At 38.9% G+C, this 14,047-nt stretch overlaps 1 long non-coding RNA gene across 2 annotated transcripts in view; it reads left to right on the top strand.

Moving 5' to 3' along the window:
• Positions 1–13,535, top strand: part of LOC148223046 (uncharacterized) — a 133,454-nt gene extending 119,919 nt beyond the window's left edge. For both annotated transcript variants that reach the window (XR_015805030.1, XR_015805031.1), the window contains exons 2-3: positions 12,947–13,042; positions 13,320–13,535. This is a non-coding gene — a long non-coding RNA (uncharacterized LOC148223046). The remainder of the gene's footprint in view (positions 1–12,946; positions 13,043–13,319) is intronic.
• The last annotated feature ends 512 nt before the right edge of the window (positions 13,536–14,047 follow it).

Genomic DNA, 14,047 nt, shown 5'->3' with positions numbered 1-14,047 from the left:
TCTGTGTACAATGTAACATATCGGAGAGATGCTGATTTTTCACAGAGCATGAAAAACAGAAAAACACAAAACCATTTTCTCATGACCTTGGCCTTCTGCAAAAATAGCTTAATGCTCATATCTTGTCTTACTTATACGTGTCTGGAGGCCTTTGTGGAGCTTTCCTAAAGACCATAACATCAGCTGCAATATGGAAGTATTTAGCAGTTCTCTGTAGATTTGGGTTGCTGTTTCATTTTTATGTAAGATTTTTTCCCTGTGTGAATTGGGATGCATTCTGGGGCATTGTGGGATAGTTAAGCCATCTGAAACTAACTTTAACATCCCAAAATCAAATGTTTATCTCCCACTTGAGTACTGTTTGTTTTGACATTCTACTTAAGGACTTCTGTGCAAAGGGCAAGAAGAGAGAAGAGTAAAGAAAACAAATCTAATGAGACTGAATATATAGTAAAGTACTTGAGCCTTCACTAGGTTCCTCAGGATGCATGTTTGTGATGGATTTAAGATAATCTAAGTGGGCAGCTGTAGTCCCACCCTATTCTCAGTTTGAAACCTGAAAGTTGTGGCAACAAAATCTGGGTTTGGACTGCAGAGAAGCCTTCCATACTGCTTCATAAAGCTGACATGAGGAACAGAAGGTCTCTGATCAGTTGATATATGACTCCAGGAAAATGTCTGCTTACTTTAAATTAATTTTTTTCTTGGCTAGTATGTGTAATAAGTCCTTGTCATTCTTTATATCTAATGTAACATCAACACTAGTAAAAAAACCTCGGTCACATTATTTCCAAACATGGTTTTCATGACCTAAATTAGCCTTCTAAACTCATAATTGGAAATGTAATCAAGAGGCTATTGTGCTTTTTGGTAGGGCAAGACATCTGTAAATGTCATGAGACTTCATGATGCTCATGAGTCCTGAAGACCATTCCAGCATTAACGAGGGCCATTGGTGTTTATGTCCTCACTGACATGTCCAGCTCTTGTTGTGATGGATGAAATGTGCATTTCAAACCTTTGTGCTGTAGTGCTTGGATGAGAGAGTGCAGCCATAGACCAGGACCCCACAGACATCCTCTAATAAGTCAGAAAGGGTAGCAGAGGATCCTGAGAACAGAACTGCTGTGGATGCTGAGATTGTTTAATCTCTGCCGGATTCAGGTACCATTCAGCATCTGTTCTCCTCGTGTCACTGGAGACTGCAACATAAAATACTATTGTGGCATGTAAAGAAATGAAACCTTTTGTAAAATTGAGTAAGATGAACTTTAATGCCAAGTTCTGGGACACTTCATTGATCTTTCAACATGGAATTAACAGGGAATATATTTCTTCACGCAGGCTTGTCTCTGGAGACTATGGTTGTGGAAGACTAGTTAAATTAATGGAGGACAGGATATAAATCCAGTGATTAATTCTTTTCAGATGCTAAATCAATAACTCTGGTTGTGCAGATTAAATTCTTTGCATCACTTAAGGCTTTATTTTATAGCATAAAAAGAACATAAATAAAGACATGAAAATTAAAAAGTGAACCTTCTTGTACAAGTTTCAAAAGGAAGTGTGTGTGTTTTCAAATTTGGATTTGAAGTACAAGCAATTTATGTTGGCCAAGATAAAAAAACCCAGCAAATTATTTATAAATTTAGCTTAAATTTAAAGATGGAAAGATGGATATAATGAAGTTTTAAATCAGTTGATGCCATTTTAGCATCTGGCATAGGTTTTGCTATTAAGCCAATGTACTGAACTAAACAGAAACATCAGAAAGAAATGTGAGAAGAGTAGAGGATGGAGAAAACACCTGAGATTTTTTAATTTAGTGCTGAAACCAGCATTACTAATGGGTGGAAATAACAACCTTCTCCACCCTTTCTGCCTTCCTTGCAAGCTTTTGAGAACAAGGCCTCCAAAGTTATCAGATAACCAAAGTTATCAGTCAGCCTTTGGTCAAGGTTTTACTGAAGATTGGAGAAATAAAGTGTGCCATAAAAAAATTTAATGTTTTTCACCTGGAAGATAACTTATTTTCCCACTGCTACCCATCTCTGAATATGTGCTCTTTCTATTCTTGACTCTGTTTCTTTTCTTCCTTCTCTGCATTTTACTAAAGAAAAGAATCTACTTTGAAGAAGAGTGCCTTTGGCTGTGCTGCTCTCAGCCTGTGACCAGGAAGGCAGCTCTGTCTGAAATAACCTGCTAGTGATGTGTGTTTACCCAGGCAGCTGATAGGGATGTTTACCAAACTTTGCTTCTCTTACAGAGACACTTCATGCCATGGTCTGCAGAATCAGAAGTAGCACATTTATCTTTCTTGTTCTTTCTTCCTCCCTCTCTGGGTATTTGTCTTATTTTGTGTCCAAGAAATCATATTCATACTCATAAAGAGAAATCAACAGAAGAAGCTTCTGCTAACTCATTTTAGGTAACAATGACTTGCAGGAGGGCAATTAAGGCCTCCTGCAATTAATTGCCAATGGAAAGACATTCAAAGACGCAGCATCACAAAAAATTACTCTGTACCCAAAGAGAAAAGAAAAGAGGTAGTGTTAAAGTTAAATTTTACCTTATTCTTTTAAGTTTTAGATATTTTAACTGCCTGAGGTTTTTCTTTTTAGTTTGCCAGAGATGCTTTTTCTGTTGCTTAAATAGAAGGCTATTAAAAAAATCATTCACCACAGACCTAAGTTGACCAAGGTTTCAACTCAGTGTTAACCTTGCTTAAAGGAGGAAGTATTTTATTCACTCTTGATCCTCTCCAATTTTTTGTTCTACTGAAAGTAGCATATTAATCGACTCTGCTGGATCACAGTGGGAATTTAGGGGTTTAACCTTGATTAAGATGCTTTTGTAGTTTCAGCAAGATGCCTGTGGTTTGAAACATTCCCTAACTGTAAAGCAGAATGTTATCTTCAGAAGAGTAAATTTGCTCTTGTAACTACTGGCACTATGTTAAAGTAGTACCAACATGGCCTCTCAAACAGACCTAAAGAAGGAATCTGGATGTCCTCAGCAGCCTGAAGGTTGTGGTTTAACCCAGCTGAAAACTGAGCACCACACAGCTGCTCACTCCACCTCCTCCAGCCCCCATGGGACGGGGAGGGAAGCAGAAAAGTAAAAGTAAGAAAGCTGCAGGGTTGAGATAAAAACAGTTTAATAATTGAATAATAATAACAAAAATAATCATTTTAATTAAGAAAATAGCAGGAAGAGGGTGAAATAAAGCTCAAGAAAAACAAGTGATGCAAATGCAAAACTATTGCTCATTACCAACCAGCTGATGCCCAGTCAGTTCCTGAGCATCCACCTCCAGCCAGCTTTCCCCTAGTTTACAAGCTGAGCATGGTGCCACATGCTGGAATATCCCTCAGCTGGGGTCAGCTGTCCTGTGTGTCCCCTCCCAGCTCCTTGTGTCCCCCAGTCTCCTCGCTGGCAGGGCACAAGAAGCTGACGAGTTCTGTAAGTGCAGCTCAGCAACAACTGAAATATCCCTGTGTTATCAACATCATTCTCAAAGCCAATCCCAAACACAGCACTGGACCAGCTACCAGGAAGAAAATTAACTCTATCCCAGATGAATCCAGGACACTGGGTAATTGTTTTTTTGCCTAAAATTATCCTCAAGTCAAGAAAATTTCAAGAGCAAAGCAGTCATGCTGCTGAGCTATATGGTACTATTAGCCAAAAGCCCTCCTTATAAAGTCTGATAAAATGCCAGCAGAGTCTAAAAGATATTTTGCAAAAGAACATCATCTGGTCTCTGAAATTTGAATAAAGCATTAACAGGCCTAGATTTTTTAAATCTTCCAGATAATTCCCATGATTAAAAATCTATTCCAGACATTGTTGCCATCTATGGAAAATTGTCAATGAGCTTTGCCTTGAGGTGCTATAAATAAAAATCATTAACCTTTAGCTAACATACAAATCACAGGTTTAAGAATTATTATAACTGCTGAGGCTTGAAGATGAAAGACATGAAATTAAAAAGCTTTTTGCTGATTTTTTACTATTAACACTGCAGCTTTGACATGCTCTTGACAGTCCCTGAATGCTTTCCTTTCCTGTCTCCTTTCTTTGTATTTTGACTTGTTCTCTCATTAAGAATAACCACCCTGTAATGATTTCAACTCTATTTCTTCTTTCATTGAACATGTCAGGTTGTGACAGATGTGTGTGTTTCTAAGCTGAGCCTTGAGGATGTAGAAATTTCATGCAAATGCCCTTAATTACATGCAGCACATTTGAATAGCAAACTCCTTGGCAAAGCAATGCTCTCCCAGCCCATTTTTGCCACAGAGGCATTCAGACTGGGAGAAACCAAACCCTTTATCTGTACTCAGCTGTGCTGCAGACACTAAATGACACTGAGTTCAGAGGTAGCTCTCTGTTCTGAAGACAGTATATGATATATATCATAATGCTATTCTGGCTGCGTGTGTGCCCCTATTTCTACTGTATGAACACACAGGTTTTATGCCTGTGTCAGCTTCACAGTAATTCTGATGGTAATGGTGTCACTCCTTCATGTCAGCAGGCAAGAACTGTTTTTTTGTCAGGCTGTTGTAGGTACACACATACACGGGGAGTTAGAGGTTTCATGGCTACCAAATTCTCATGCCTGGCTGTATTTTTCATCCACTGAGATCTATCTTGGTGCTACATGTTAACTGATAACTTCTTCCATTAAAACAGAGACCTTTTTTCTTATTGTGACTTTTCTTCTGGGTCCTTCTCAAGACTAGGAATGAAAATGAGAAAAATATCATACCAGCTAATCCTTTTTATGGCGGTTTTGTCTGCATCTACCAGATGGATCTTGTTTTTCCAAAGCACAGAGCTAAAATTTGGGAATCTGATTGAGTGAATCAGACAAGCATGATGCAAAGAGCCAACATATGTAGAATCCAAATACCTTGGTATGTTTTTGCTTGGAAAAAAAAAGTGTTCAAATTTTCACCAACATTTTTTCATTGAAAGCTCAGAAGAATATTTTTGAATTTAGGAGATTATGTTGGGTAAGTACCATTTTCTAATTGTCTATGATGAATATCTACAAAGCACTTTCATATTTAAATTTTTCAGATATGATATGTCATTGCCAAGTACCTTCAGACACATGCAAATTACCATGTCTTCTTGGGGCAGAAGTGTGCTTTTGAAGCAAATTTCACTTAAACTTTGGTTCCTATGGCAGGGAAATTTTGGGAGATGCAAATGGTTTGGGAGCCTGTCTGATATAAATCTGACATCTAAAAATGACATAAATGATAAAAACCTAAATAAGCCCAGTGATATTTGGTCCTCAGTATCAGCTGCTTTGCTTTACAGATCCATTGCCATGAACATAATCACAGACATTATCCAGACCAATTAGATTTAATAGTTTGTATCTAAATTGCACAAATAATCACCGGTGTGAAGTTTTGTCCAGGTTACCCTCATCTTTCAAGTTCCCCAAACCTGTCCAGCAGTTTCATAGCATGGTTTCTCGTGAGATTTCCCACGTCTGGGTCCCCAGACAGAAATTCCTTCAGAGTTGCAGTGCCTCATCTTTGGTTCTGATTCTGGCTGGAGCCCGGAAATTCATAAGGAATACAAATTGAGGAGGAAAGCTCCATCGGGATGAAACCATGAGTGGAGGTTAAAGCCATCCACACACAAGAGAGGACTGTATTCTTGCAGATTCCTTTACAGAAGTGCAATTACTTGAAGGAAAATTAGGCACAGATCTGGAATGTGTCTTTGCTACATTCTTTGTTAATTAGAGCACCATGCTGTAAGTTGTACAGGCTTTTCTTGTTATTAACAGGCACTGCCCATCTCATCTTTGACTCTGCATCTCTGCAGTGTGCTCTATCCCACAGCTTAGATTAAGCATAGAATATTTCTGTTGGATTTGTTTAAACTCTTTGTAAACTGTGCGGTTTTAAAGAACAAAATAATGCAGCAGAACTAGTGCAGGATATACACATGAAGAATATCACAAAAGGACTGAGAAGTGTTTACATTCGTAGCATCTTGGCTTGTTTTGCCTTACTGTTTCTGTTTCTCCTTTCATTTGCTTATGTTCTCATTTAGTTCAGTCCCAGAGGTGACTGCTTGCGTGCCTTCATGTGTTCAGCATCTCACAGCACAGACAAATTCTTTCAATCCCCGATTGCACCAAGCAGATCACAAAGTTTTACAGTCAGGTCTGATACATTAAACTGCTACAGTGCAATTCCATGATGAGAAATCCTCACTGTCACCTCTGCAGCACCTGCTCTGACCTGCTGCCTGGAGCAGCTCCTCCTGCTCTGTCAACTAAATTGGGTATCCTGGGACACAAGTCACCCAAGCCCAGTGCCTAATATGTGGCGGAGTGTTTGCATCTTACATATCTTGTTAGTGGTTCTGGGCACAGAGGAAGCATTTTCTGAAGATGTATCATTAGTTCATTGCCCATTAATGGCCTGCCTTATGTGTAAATGTCTCTGGGCAGTCCCATGTGTTTAATCTGCTTCCTTTATCATTCAAAGATAATATCTCTGGCCCAGGCTTCACTTTGCTGTGGTTACACTCAAGCATGAGAGTTTTTCCCATGACCCTTGTTTTGGATTTAAGGCATTGGAAAGATATCAGCATTTCTAAAATATTGTTACCAAATCAAGTCAAAAAAGCAACCAGAACTACAGATGGGAGGTTGCAGAATCATAGTCCATGTTAGCCAAGCAAACAGGAAACCCTGAAACACACATGCAGTATTATCAGAATCAGATTAGATGTGATGACTTTTCATGTAGGGGACTCATGCTCTCTTTAGATTAAGTAGATTTGCATAGGTGTCATAAAAATATTTGAACTAAAATATTAGTTTGCTGACAAGTGTATTTAATTTTTCAAAAGCCAAGAAATTTCTTGTAAAGGCATCTTTGCCTACAGAGGGCTTTAGATCTCTGATGTAAAGAGATGCACGGAAGATATTTTGTCACAGCTACAGCTGTGAGAACAAATGGTCTCTGGAACAAAATTATGGGTGTCAGAACTTGTCAAGACTTGAATCAGCAAGGAAACCACTGCTCTTGTTTTGCCTTAGCTATTTTTATGTTAAAGGTATTTGTGCTACTTTTATGCTGATTTTATTCAAGTCCATTGATCTCTTAGTGCTGCCATAGCTCCGATTTCTCTTTTTCTGTAAATACCCTAGCAAGTATTTACATTATATTTTAAAAGCCAGAATCTTTTAAGACAGAGGGAAAAATCAAGATCATATCAATTCTGTAGTGATAAATTGGACGCTTTCATGTTGTTAAAGAAAAAACCAGAAATATAAGATTTCTCTTACCGACACCATCAGCTTTTTAAGGCTGAGTTTTTCCAAATAAAGGACTTCAGCAATGGGCTAGCCATCTGTGCAAAAAAATCAGAAAAACTTCCCTGTTGCCAAAAAATGTAGGTGGTTAATATGGTTCAAAAATCTAGATAAGTGAGTAAAATGATCACTTAAAAAAAAAAAAAGTCAAGATCAACTAGAAACAACAAGATCATTAAGATTAATTCACATTTTATTGTGCATTAGCAGGATAGTGGAAGGAATACAGCCAGCTCTTGCCTTTCAATTGTGTGTTTCTAATTTCCAGATGTCATGTGTTAATTCCCTAAAATGTGTCAGCTTCATCACTTGAAGCTGTCTGGAATCTGGTGATCATCTTCCTCTGCAGCTGAGGACCTGGAGGATTTAGTCCCTTCTCTTTGCTTCTCTGACTGTCACCTGCTGTACCAAATAAATTGTGATATTTTGTGGCACTTGGGGCTCTCTCCCACAAAACTGCCAACTGAGCTGCAGGAAGAACTTGCTTACATGGTTAGTTTGGTATTTCTTCCTTTATGACAGCATTTGGCAAGTTGTCCAAATTGGAATTCATCCCTGGACACTAAGAACGCCCCTGGATGTTTGTGGAAATGGAAGTGTTGTGGCTCCTTTCATGTCTCCATTGCCATGATCCCTCTGCCCTGCCAGCCCATGGAGCTCTGCAGAGGAGCCACTCTCCTGGCTCTGTGCATCTTCAGTGTTCCTTCTGTCTTTGTGTGCAAAATTGTCTGTTTTTTGCATGTTCAAATATCAATTCAAATCTTGTTTGCACAGATAGACTGTTTGCCTCATCACTCTGAGGCTCATTGAGTCCCTCCAGTGCCTGACTGTGTCAGGACACGATCGATGTTTGCACAAGGACAGACTCACAGCTCCGTGGAGCCTTGGTGCTTTTCCATCTCCCCAGGCAGGATCTAAGGCTTCTCCCAGAGCAGGGTCACATTTGTCTTCAAGGCTACTCTAATGCAAACAGGAGTCTTTTGAGGAGAGAGGAAGGTGCATCCCAGAAGAGCAAAAAAATCCACTTCAAAATGAAGACAAGCAACAGTCTTCCTGCAAGAACATTTGAAAAAAATCAACATTTCTTCCTGCCTGAACTCCTGATCTCAACAGGCAGCAATGCTTTAGAAGCATCTTTTCTTCCCTGTTTAAAGGAAATAATTCAGCAGGAAAATTTTGGCAAAGTGAGACACTGTCTGAAACAGAACATCTTCAGTAGATAATATTAAGGGAAAAATCTGAACTCCGGCAGTTTTAAGAGTAAAGTTGCATTATGTTTGTCAGGAAAACTGCAGTGGTCTCTTTTTCTCTCTCCATTTTTTTGAAGGCACATGAAAATGTCTTTCTAGATCAGATTATTTTCATTCTTTTTGTTTCTTTTCAGACAAAAAGTGTTCTCTCTGATGTTTTCATGTTTCTTCAGAGAACAACACTAATTGGCTTCCATCACAAGAAAATAACTCCCTAGAAGAAAAAAGAGTGTCTGTTGTTCCTTTACATCAATTTTATGTTTCTTAGTTGCGTCAGCACAGAGGATGACTGATTCTGGTTTTTGAGATGGGGTATAGTTCCTTCTTAATTTTTATTTATTCATTATTACTGAAGGTAGATAAGAAATAAATAGAGGGAGTTGAAAAGATTTTATTTGGGGACTGTATTCATTTTTATTTCCTTTGCTCTGAAATAAATTGGTTTTAAAATCTTTTTTTGCCTCCTTCAGGCTTAGTTCACCAGTCACAAGAAAATGTTTGTGGCACAAAAAGTGAACAGGAAGGAGACTGAATGGCCATCACATGTAGATAATAGAAATGGAAGTTCATGTGTGTAGCAAAATATTTCCTTTTTAAGCTTTGCTTTGAACACTTTAGTGCTGCTGTGCAGAAAAAAGTGTCATCTAAAACCAGTAGTTGAGAAGGATGATAACCTGCCACTTGGTTGTGGAGGCTTAAATTACTCTTAGAGTTTTGTCTTCCCATTTGTGATAGGGGCTTCATCTACCCTACAAAGTGCAGTGCTGAAATGCTACTACAGACCCAGAGAGCTCCTGAGCTATGTCAGACTCTAGATACCAGAGGATACAATCTTGGCACTCCCAAGAACCTAGAACCTTTCTATAACTAGTTTGCTCTTTGGATAGTAAGAGAATCATAATTTTTCTACATACCTCTTGTTTTGTATTTTCTATTTAAACCCCAGGTGGGCAAACAATGGTTTGTGGGTTTGGATCCCCCAGGGCAGCTGTGGCCCTATTTTAGGATTATAGCTCCCAAAAGGCAGAGATTCCTTCAGCTATGCTATGCTGTCATGGTTGTGTGGGGACAGCAAATGTCAACCAGTCAGAAACATAGTCTGAACCTTCAGACTTGCATTTCTTTGATTGTTTAGGACACACTAAAATTAATGTGGGTGTGTTTCTTACCTTTGTGTGACCCTGTAGTAATTCTCATAGCTTCTTGTTTTAGAGTTGATTCTTATTCTCAGATTTTTTGATACCACTCTCCAAAGACTTTTGGCACTCAAACAGTACCACTCTTTCAGAAAAATGGGCAAAGTGTACTGGGCATTGGGTGCTTTTCTAGATACTATGGATGGCTTTTGTGCCTCTTGCTGCATCCTGCATTAGTCAGCAGACAAATGGGACTCAATATGCAAGCAAATAAAGGACCTGCTTTATCCATCCATTCAGTTCAGGGTCAAAACTTCAGGTGTCATAAACTGGAGTGGTCCTGACAAAGTCACCTGTTTTTGTCACACTGGTCTCAGTGAATGTCTCTTGTTTTGCATTTGGTGAATATTTGGGCCCTACATTTATAGAACTGCCAGCTCCAGAGGATCTCAGATTCCCCAAATTTTTGCATTTCCAAGAGCACTTCTGAAGGGAGATGAAAAAAGAGATCAAGCAACTTCTAAAATGCCTACATATCTAAATACCACATGAGTTGATGCTATTTGGTCATGTACTGATGAATTATGAAATTTGGGTACCATTCTATTTAGCAAACTGATATAGATGTATCCTTGCAGCTGAGAATTGTCACCAAACTCTTCTCCAGGTAGGAGAACTTGAGATCAGCTCTGTTGTGACACAGGAATGCCAAGTCTGTCAAAACAAGGGATTTCTAAATCACAAGATAGCACTGGTTCATTTAATGTCTGAGAATGATGAAGACATTTTCAGCAAAGGAAGATGAAAAATTGCAGCCATGTCACCAGTTATTCCAATCAGTCACCATTTGTGCTCTAGGGTATATGTTGTTCAGAGGAAGGACTTATTCCTGACCTAAGCTGGTGTTCACTTCATACCCTAAAGCACAAAATTAGATAACACTTTTAATTTTATCCCAGGTATTATAACTGCACTGATCCAATCCTTTTATCTCTGCTGTGACATTCTCATATCTCATTTTTCTACCAGTAACTTCAGAATAAAGCAGATGATTTTCGTGTTCCAGGTGTATGGTCATACAGAAGCCTTGTGACCAGCTGAGTTATTAGATAGCACGCCACAAAAAGCTTGTTCATCATCTCTCTAGAGGAAGACAGTTGATTTATGGCAAAGATTATTATTAGATTTTATCTTCAGTTCAGTAGAGTATCAGAAATACCATGAAGTGCATTTGTGACTCCGCTACTCTTAACATTTTATACAGGGTGAATAAAAGGACAAAACTCCAAGCAAACTAGAATTTTGTAATTACACACACACAAATTACCAACATCCTTGAGCATCAGAAGCATTAATGCAGTGAGAAGTTCTCAGCATAATTTCCTTTAAAAAACCCCTAAAACAACAAAACCTGTATTGAACCTTTGTGATTTTGAAGACAATAGTGAAAATGAAGAGAGATGTAAATCAAATAAGGATCATATGGAACATCCTTGGGAAATCATTTTAATCACTTGGAATAAATCCTCAGGCACACACCGTATGCTGGGTGATTAAGATAGGCAGGAACAATTACTGTTGAAGAAGTGGATCAGAAAATTGTTGCTTCACAGGTCAGTCTGAAAAGACTGAAAAAGTAGCTTGAAAAAAACCCTATTACAGAACAGAAAAACAGTATCACTTGCTTTAGTACAAAGTTTTGGCAAATTCAATTCAGGTCAAATGAGCAACAGGCTACATGAGAGGGAGTTAAATTGGAGGGAGTTAAAACAAAACCAAATAAACAAACAAAAAAAACCCCACAAATAAAAAACACAAGCCAAAAAACCCAGGCCAGCTCTGTAAACGCTCCTGATAGCACAGCATTTAACATCAAAGTATCTTCCTCAGGCTACTGAGAATAGCAGTATCAGCTGGATACTCTATAATAAGCCTAGACAAAAAAGAATAATTAATAGATACTAAAAGGCTAAATGACCTGCATAATTACAAGCAAAATAACATTTTAATATTCTTTTTTCTTGTCTGATTTGACAACTTTTTGAGGGGAAAAGTAATGCTCCTGTTTGGGAAAAAAGACGTTATTTCTCCTGGTTTGCAGAGAGGTTTTTAACACAGTATTAAAAGTTCTTTAAAAACCCAGTCAAGGTAGTGGAATATTTGGGGGAGAAAGCCATGTGATGTCCCTTGTGGTGTCCCTCATCCATCTTCCCCTGTGCTTTTTTTACTTTGGAGCTCGGGCAAAGTACACAAATTGGGCTTTTCTCCGTGTAAAGCACTGAGAGATGCTTGGATAATTCCTCTCTATATGTATAAGGAAGGTGTAAATGATTCAGGAGGCTGAGTCTCAGCAGACCCCTGAAGTCCTTTGACCCCTTTGCAATATCCTCTGTTTTCTCACTGTTCACTTCCTGCCTAGAAGATTTGATTGCTAGCAAAGCTTGCAGGGCCTGATTTCTCCTTTGACAGAATATGTTGCCTTTGTGCACAGGTGCTGTCAAGGATGGGTTGAAGGGCACTCAGGCTGCCTGAACTTCCCTGAGGAGCCTTGTGCTGCTGAGCAGACATCATATGATAAGGAAAATCCCTTTGGTCAGTTTGGATCAGCTTTCCTGGCTGTGTCCCCTCCCATGTCCACCCCATCCTGCTCATGATGGGGGGAATTCTGGAGAGACAGGGCTGATGCTGTGCCAGCACTGCTCAGCAGTAGCTAAAACACTGGTGTGTTATCAACACCTTTCCATCTACTGATACAAAAGCACAGCTCCAAGGCTGCCTTGGGAAAATCAGCTCATCTCAATCTGACCCAATACCCTGTCGTGGGGAGCTGAGAGCAAACAGACAAATTAGAAACATGGAAAAACCTGAGTGCAGAATTGGGCCAGGATGCCAAGGAAGAAAACAGTGTTAGAAACACTGTTTGCCAGAGAGAGACATCCTCAGCAGGAGTAAATGAGAGAAGGGGCTGTATTTTCAGAGCTTAACAATAAATTGATATATGGCATGGACAAACTTATTCAGAGTATTCGGTTTTTGAGACCATTTACATGACATTTCTACAGCCATACTTAAGCTGTTAAAAGGAGTAGAAATACATGTTCTAGCTCACAGTGCTATATGAAAGAACATGGCTTTATTTTTTAACCTTTCTGCTTCCTTCTTTATTGTTCTCTCTGTTGATATAATTTTTTTCTGTATTGCAGGGGCAGCAGGGTTATCAGCTGAGGTCACTACCCTAGTATACAACATGCTGCACAGAAGAGGAACATTGCTAGAAATCATATCCTAGCTACACAAAGGTGAATAAAGACAAAAAGCTTGGCCCTGCTCACAGTCTGGTAAGGTCACCACCAAAATCAAGCTCAACTAAACTCAATTATACAAAGAAATTTGACACAATCAAAGGTCAGCCTCTGAGGTCCCAGAAGATCTCAAAAGCTACAGGCACACGGTTGGGATAGGGAGTATTTTAGGTTCTGTATTGTCAATGTCACTTTCTGTCATTTGTAATGCACTCTGGTAATGTAGATCTTTATGTGTGGGTCAAGCTTTCCATCCATTTTTCTATTTCACCAGGCTTCCTTAGGAGGACACATTATCCTTGGAGCAAGAGAAAAACATGGTGAGGTGAAAGCATGTCAAAGAAACCTGCAGGTGAAGAGAGAGTGAGGAGAAGAAGGAGATAAATTGATCTGGACAGCAGCTGGCCTTTGGAAAGGCAGAAAGTACATAATCCCCAGTATTTTTTTCATTTGTAATGCTGAATATTCTGTTACATTAATCAGCAGCCACTTGGGCAGCAGTAGCAACAGAAAAAAAAAAAAAAAAGAGGAATAAGAGTCCAGACCAGCCAGCACTGTGGGGAATTATTCAGTCTTTGAAGCATAGTAATGAATTAATTTGTTACAAAAAATATGAAATAATAGAAATGTGTTCCCTCCCCTCTTTACTCCAGGAGGGCTCTAATGTGTGAGTTCTCATTAGTATTCACTTCTGTAAAATAGAAGGGTTGATCACCTTTACTGGATAATGTTTAAATGTCAAAAATGTTTGCATTGCTGTTTTAAATTAGTGATTCTTTTTACATTCATCTAGCCCATTTGTATGTAATGCACAGATGTAGTTTGAAATTGAGGCTATAGAAAACTGAGAAGTTCCCAAATGCTAGGCCAACACAATATTCTCTCCCCATGCCTTTGGATCATGCTCATTTCTCAATTGAGAAATTAGACATGGACATATGTTAATTATATCTCTCCTCCCCATTCAAATCCTGGTATGGCAGAGGCATTAAGGAGAAAATA

This window comes from Sturnus vulgaris, chromosome 8 (genome assembly GCF_052056855.1).
Source record: "Sturnus vulgaris isolate bStuVul1 chromosome 8, bStuVul1.hap1, whole genome shotgun sequence".
Classification (NCBI taxonomy): domain Eukaryota; kingdom Metazoa; phylum Chordata; class Aves; order Passeriformes; family Sturnidae; genus Sturnus; species Sturnus vulgaris.
This window is presented reverse-complemented; position numbering and strand designations above follow the sequence as displayed.